Source organism: Pygoscelis adeliae, unplaced genomic scaffold (genome assembly GCF_000699105.1).
Source record: "Pygoscelis adeliae isolate BGI_AS28 unplaced genomic scaffold, ASM69910v1 Scaffold155, whole genome shotgun sequence".
Lineage (NCBI taxonomy): Eukaryota > Metazoa > Chordata > Aves > Sphenisciformes > Spheniscidae > Pygoscelis > Pygoscelis adeliae.
This window is the reverse complement of record NW_008824932.1, coordinates 5,896,715-5,903,993: the sequence shown is the minus strand read 5'-3', so window position 1 is coordinate 5,903,993 and position 7,279 is coordinate 5,896,715.

The window sequence follows — 7,279 nt, the reverse complement described above, 5'->3', positions numbered from 1 at the left end:
CAAAATAGGATTTAATTTTATTTTGCCTCCTAAGCCACTGACTTTTTGTCCCCTGCAGATTTTTCATAGGTTACCTGAGGTAATTTTTGAGACATTTAAGCTCCAAATATAGAATGGCCACAATAGAATTCCAAATGAAAGCTTTGAGTGTGTTCCTACATGTTTTATTTAACAGCTTCTCAATTTAGGGTCACATGTTTTGGATTCCAGCTAGTTAAATTTTTAGCAGTCTTTAAGAATATAATATAACATACAAAGCTCTTGCATTTAGGCTTTCTTATGTTAGATATTCTCAGGTATAATAGTTGAAAAGCAAAATGTAGTTTTTGCTAAGCTACCTTCAGACAGAACTTTTGAGTTATTAAACTGTTTCTCTTGGATGTAGACTCCCTTCCAGATAACAATTATCAGCGAAGTATAACCTTCTTGGGCCAGGTAGTTTTAGGCAGACAGTATAAAATACGCTCTAAAGCTCTTATGCTCACATTGAGAACTGTTCAAGCTGATTTATCTTGTGAAGGGGTGGAGTTTGCATAGCCTGTCAAATTTGGGTCATTTAAGCTCACTGCAATAACCTCCCAAATAAGATTCTGAACTTGCAGCCATGGTATCAGCCAAGACCATCATTTGCTAGTAGTCTTGCTTGTAATGTTTCATATACGTTGTTGTAGCATCTAGAAAATAAGCCATGAATGAGGATCCTGCTGTACTTGTATAAACACTGAAGGAAAGAATGATTCCTGTGTGAAAGAGATTCCAGCGTGTCACAAAAGAAAATGGATGGTGCGACGTGGAGACCTAGCAGTGGTTGCTCCATGGCTGGTTTATCATGACAGTTGTTGTGGTTTAACCCGGCAGGCAGCTAAACACCACAGAGCCGTTTGCTCACTCCGCCCCCCTCAGTGGGACGGGGGAGAGAATTGGAAAAAAAAAAAGTAAAATTTGTGGGTTGAGATAAAGACAGTTTAATAGGACAGAAAAGGAAGGGAAAATAATAATAATAACAACAACAACAACAATGATAAAAGAATATACCAAATAAGTGATACACAATGCAGTTGCTCACCACCCGCCGACCGATGCCGAGCCAGTCCCCGAGCAGCGGTTGCCGACCCCCGGCCAACTCCCCCCAGTTCGGTCCTGGCGGTGCCCCCTCCCAGCTTCTCGCTGGCAGGGCACAGGAAGCTGAAAAGTCCTTGACTAGTGCAAGCACTGCTTAGCAACAACTAAAACATCGGTGTGTTATCAACGTTATTCTCATCCTAAATCCAAAACACAGCACTGTACCAGCTACTAGGAAGGAAATTAACTCTATCCCAGGTGAAACCAGGACACAGTGCAGAAAAAAAAAGCTTGGTTAATATGACATGAACATGAAATATTTTGGGCTGTCTTCCAAAGTTACTGGGAAAGCTGCCCGTCTCCAGTCTAATAATCCTCTTGCCCTATCTCCCTTCTCCCTGTCTTCCCCCAGCAATAAAAGCATAGGATTTTGAAGGCAAAAGTTCTCTTTAGTAGGATTACATAAAATTCTCGTACCATGAGAATGGCATAACTTTACAGACACAATTTAAGTTGAAATAACTATTTGAAAACCTATTATAGAAGAGTCCTTGCACAACGAATGTATTAGTTTAACAAAACCTATTTCAGTTAACCTGGCGTCACTTCAGAGTATGGCCAGTAACCAGATTCCATGGGAACTGCATGCATTCTGCTAACCCTGTGTCGGTGATTCATTCATGGTTGCTGTCTAAATGCTGTTTTCTAGTTAGTGTATTTTTACGTCTCAAGTTCTCAGGTTGAAGTTTTTGGTTTTGGTCTTGCTAAACACTGAGGTTTATGTTTATTCCTTTCTGACTGTTTGACATGTCCTCACATAGGTGTGTGCAGTAGCCCTTTACAGGTGCTTTCTCTGTCTTTCTACCCTTTTACTGAAGTGAAATAAGACTTGGTTGCTAGATTTATTCCACATCTTAATTCAGGCAAGTGTGACTATTTCCCCAGTGTCTGCTCTTTATTGTCTTATCTGATGTAGTATCTGACCTTATCTGACCTACAACTACCTCTCTATAACTACCTGAAAGGAGGTTGTAGTGAGGTGGGTGTCAGTCTCTTCTCCCAGGTGATAGGATGAGAGGAAATGGCCTCAAGTTGTGCCAGGGGAGGTCTAGATTGGATATTAGGACAAATTTCTTCACCAAAAGGGTTGTCAAGCACTGGAACAGGCTGCCCAGGGACGTTGTTGAGTCACCATCCCTGGGAGTATTTAAAAGACACGTAGATGTGGTGCTTAGGGGCATGGTTTAGTGGTGGACTTGGCAGTGCTAGGTTAATGCTTGGACTCAATGATCTCAAGGGCCTTTTCCAACCTAAATGATTCTATGATTCTATATTTTCTAGATATATAGTACTTGATATGTTCCAGGTTTTGTTTGGACTCTAGAATTTATTGTGAGGAAGAATCAAAGGATGCAGTGTCCCAAGCTACCTGTTCACTCTGTGCTCTTCCAAAGAACAACAGTCTGGTTTGTGCTTTATTACTAAAACGCAAGAGTGAATGCGGGATTGTGTGTTAAGAAAGCATGGGGCGAGGGAGGCTTTCTGCTGTCAGTCAGCACTATTTTCTACTTGTTTTCCTTGTTGGAGAGGTTTTTGGTCCATACTTTACATGCACGATGCAATACGTTAGATTAGCTATTTTAATAACTGAGTTATTAGAACTATAATTATCAATTACTGAAAACTAACAGGTTAGTTTTTTATATTTCAGATGTTATATAAATTCATCTACAGTACATTGCTCCAACTATATGCAATTCCAACTTCCAGTCCCACTTTGTACCTTGATGATGTGAAGACTGATCCAAGTTTGTGAAGGGAAAAACCTGTTGCTACCCAGGGAGAAAAAGATAGAAAAGTTTGCTTTTAACTGTCAAGAAAGCGTTTTTCAGGTCATTGTGTGTATACTGTCCCCAGAGTCATGGGATCCTGGGCTTCAGGGAGAGTGCAGTCTCTTATTCTGAATACTTACTACTTCAGCCAGTAATGTGTGTATGATGCAGAGCTATCTTATTTGTAGCCCTGAACTGGTTGCAGAAACACAACTTGCACCGAACACAATTCTTTAATTAAAATATTGGAGGCAACATGTGGGGAAAAAGGACTTTTTATAGGTAGAATAACCTTTTTATTGATAAGGTGAATCCAAGTCGGTATAGACTGCCAAACAAATTCTGAGTAAACGCTTCTCTTGAGTTTCACAAAATGGAGGAGAGTTTTATTTCTTCTTGTTTGGTACTTTTTCATTTTGTAGCTCCCTTGATTTGCTTTCTTTTAAAGAATTTTAAAGTGCAACAACATCAAAAGCTGTCTACTTTAAATATTTTATGTAAGTGCATTTATTTGCATTATTGTCCATGTTTTGACTTGCAAAATACAGAGCAAAGTGGCTGGTCCATCCTTACTCACCTCATTGTTGCCTTCAGTATGTATCCTCAAGTGAAATCTTTTGAAAGTATCTGATTAAAAACTTCAGTTAAAATACCTGTTTTATTTAAAAATACCCATATGCTTTTTCTTCTCCATTTTTACAAAGTGTAGAGGTGTGACTGCTTTGGTTAGTTACAGCAATTCAGAGATATGTAAAGTCTTATGGGGACATGAAATAAGGAGCCAAATTACACAGCCTTGAAATATGACAAGGCAGACTTATTTCTACTGTAGTAAGGTAAATTTTAAAAATAAAAAACCAGAATCCATTCATTTTTTTTCTTATATAACAGACGGTATTATTAACTTGGTAAACTTTCTTAAACTTTTCAGTAAAAAATTAGGGAAATAATTTTTAAACAGCCTAAGCTTTCATATATTACTGAAAATAAGCTACTTGCTAAAGAGGGCAGCTGTAGTTTGTGAGACTTTTTTCATATTGCCCACTTTTTTTAAACTCGAGTGCTTTTATTTCAGCTTTCTTACTCACACACACCTTTGGTGAAAATCATCCCTATTTTTGGATCATGATCGCATCTTTGTTTCAGCCACTGTTCTTGAGCTGATGCATGTCTTTTCTGGGAAGTGCAGCACTCTTGGCACACTACTCTCCCAATGTGAAACATACTTTTGCTGCTTTGGAGATGAGACACAGTTCAATAAAGATTACTAATGATTTTTCTTCCTTTACTACATGAGAGTATGTTGAGACAAGAGATCTCCAAAACGTGCCATGAACGCAAGGAAATGGGAGAAAAAAGAAAAATATTAAAATTCCTGAAATATGGTAGAGAAAATAAAACCTTTATTCAAATCCAAATACAACTAGAGGAATAGGACTCATAGAGTAGGAATCAATCTGCAGGCTGTCAGTAGGGTTGGGAGTCAATGCATGGTTGCTAGTAATGAACTGAACTTACAGCATCTGTCGTCTTATATCCATTTCCTGCTGTCAGTTAAAAGATGAGGAGCCCTAAAAGAACTAATTTACAACCACTGTTTTTAATTTTGAGCTGTTGTGTTTCCCGCTTTGCACGTGGGAACCTAATGAACTGCATGCAAACTGCAGTATTGCTCATTAAATTTTAGGAATGTTCATTTCTTATGATAAGTATATGTATGTATAATAAGTAGTTCCTGTTTATAATACAAGACAGCATCACCCTCAATATAATGTTATAAGGCAACACGGAAATGAGCAGTTCATATCCTGAAAACATAAAAATATGTTTGAGTGTCTTCTAAGGATATGACAATTTCTGTTGGAATATGGTTTAGGCCTTGTTAGGAAAAATAGTCAGGAATATATTTGCTGTTGAAGTCAGTGGAATTGGAGCGCATACCAGAAAAGGTATGTGCATTTTTTCCCAAATTAGGGCTTTGAGGTTTGTTGCTAAACAGGCCATTTTTAATTAAAAAAAAAAAAAGAAAAAAAAGAAAAAATGGGTGGTGGTGGTGGTGCATGCTCCAGTCCTGAAAAAGTTCTTTCTGCATTACATTTAAGTATTATACTTTTATGTCTGCAGATGAATTTGGAGGCATTGGTGTATAAATATATTGGTAAGTATCTTTCTTTCCGAAGGGATGTATTTCTGAGAATTATATGTACAGAGACAAGAGTGTTACAGCTGTAACTACATTTATTTATAAAATATATATACTGTGTCTTATAATTATTTTTGTAAGTGTACGGATACATTTGTTCTAAGGAACAAGGAAAGATTCTTCCCACGTGGTTTTTTATTTATTTTATTTTTAAAAACTTACTAGAGTTATGAAGGGTGCTTTAGTTGTGATTGCAGCAAAAGTAAGGAACAGATTTCTGGATCAAGTTAATGAATTAGCCGAGGTTAATTGCTGCAATCTAAGATGCTGACCATGTGGATTCTAGTAGGGTTTTTAAAAATATTTATAGCCATTAGAAATTTCGGTGTGAGATGCAGAAATAATACCACCCTCGTGTTTAAGCCTTTTTTTCTTACTCTGGAACTACTGAGTCATTGTAGTCCAAATTTTTTGAAGAGTTTTATACTTCTAAGAACATTATTAGGAAAAAAATAACTTCTTGGTCACAGAGAGTAAAAATTATATTACTTTTATTAAAATGAAATTTTTGAAAGCTCATTTTTTCTGGACCAAATTTTTATACCTGTCAGTTAGAAGTAGTAGCTATATCTAGAACAATTCTTCTAGGATTTTTTTCTAAAAAAAATAAAATAACTATAGAGCATGTTATGAAACCTTTGCTTCCACATGACATGCAATTTAAACTGAATCACGTTTTTTGTAGGCCAGCTTAAAAACATTTTATAAGCAAAACAGCTTTTAAGTGGGAAAATATAGATAAAATTAATCTAGTTTGATATATTTTTTGAGGCACAAAAGCTTAGTTTTCAATGTTTTATGACAGCACGCATAGCAGCAAACTTTTTAGCAGGGCCTGTTGTGACAGGACAAGGAGGAATGGCTTTAAACTAAAGGGGGGTAGATTTAGGCCAGATATAAGGAAGACATTTTTTATGCTGAGGGTGGTGAAGCACTGGCACAGGTTGCCCAGAGAGGTGGTGGATGCCCCATCCCTGGAAACATTCCAGGTCAGGTTGGACGGGGCTCTGAGCAACCTGATCTAGTTGAAGATGTCCCTGCCCACGGCAGGGGGGTTGGACTAGATGGCCTTTAGAGGTCCCTTCCAACCCAAACTATTCTATGATTCTGTGATTTGTATTATATGGTATAAGGTTGTGAAGCAAAATATCTGTCATGTGCGTGTTTTGGCTGAAGTCTGACGTTTTTAGGTTGTTGCTGTCACTACTGTTTTGTTCTGAAACAGCAAACAAATTAAAATATCCTTCAAGTAATTGTTTTTCCTTTTAACTCCAGTTATTTTCTTAGATATTATTTAGAAAGAAGAGATATGAAATACACATTTCATATGCTTGTAAAAGCTGTAGATGTGGTCCTTAAGCATAGACGGGGCTAATGTCTCCTAAGTCAATGTTAGATAACAAAAATCCTGCTATTTTACTTTACTTACTGATAACCCCAGGTGTTTTGACATGGATGAGCTTTGTGATGGCTTCTGGATGGAAATGCGTGTAGTTGGAGATTTTGTTGTCAGGTGTAGTCAATTCATATTGATGCACGAATAAGAAGGCTCATGTATGTAGACACTTAAAATATTGGTAGGTAATCTAAGAAATTCTGACAAATTGGTCACTGCTGTAGCTAAGCAAAGCCCTGGAGGTCCATTAGAGTTGCCAGTACTGGGAGTACGTAGACTTTGAAACTGCAAAAGTCAATTCGAAGAGATAATGAACAAACCTCTTAAAGCTGTGATATCTGTTTCTGTGGTAAAGTTGTGTTACTGCTGTCCTCTTAACACGAAAGTACCCGGAAGTGTGTGTAGAGAACATTGTCAGAGCTGTCAGAGAAGTGCCATTTTTAGTGTATTTTACACAAAAGTATAAAGCTCAGCCTAGGACTGTAAATTTGAAGAGAAATTAACAATTAAAGCTAAGTATTCCTAAAACCGAGGTAGGGCTAAAACAAAAAACTGGAAATAAGGATAGGAAGACATGTATTGATCCTTTTCTCTTTACCTCAGGTATGCTTAGAAATGAGAAGTTTGGAGAGGTTTCATCAGAAGTTCCTAAGTTTCCTTCACTGAATTACACATGGAGGAAAATTATCTTTGGGGTGGCCTATTATAGAACTCTTCAAGTTGAAGTTCTGTCAGGATGGAGAGAAAATGTAGGCACCAAGGCTGGGTGGTTGTGCTATCATAAAC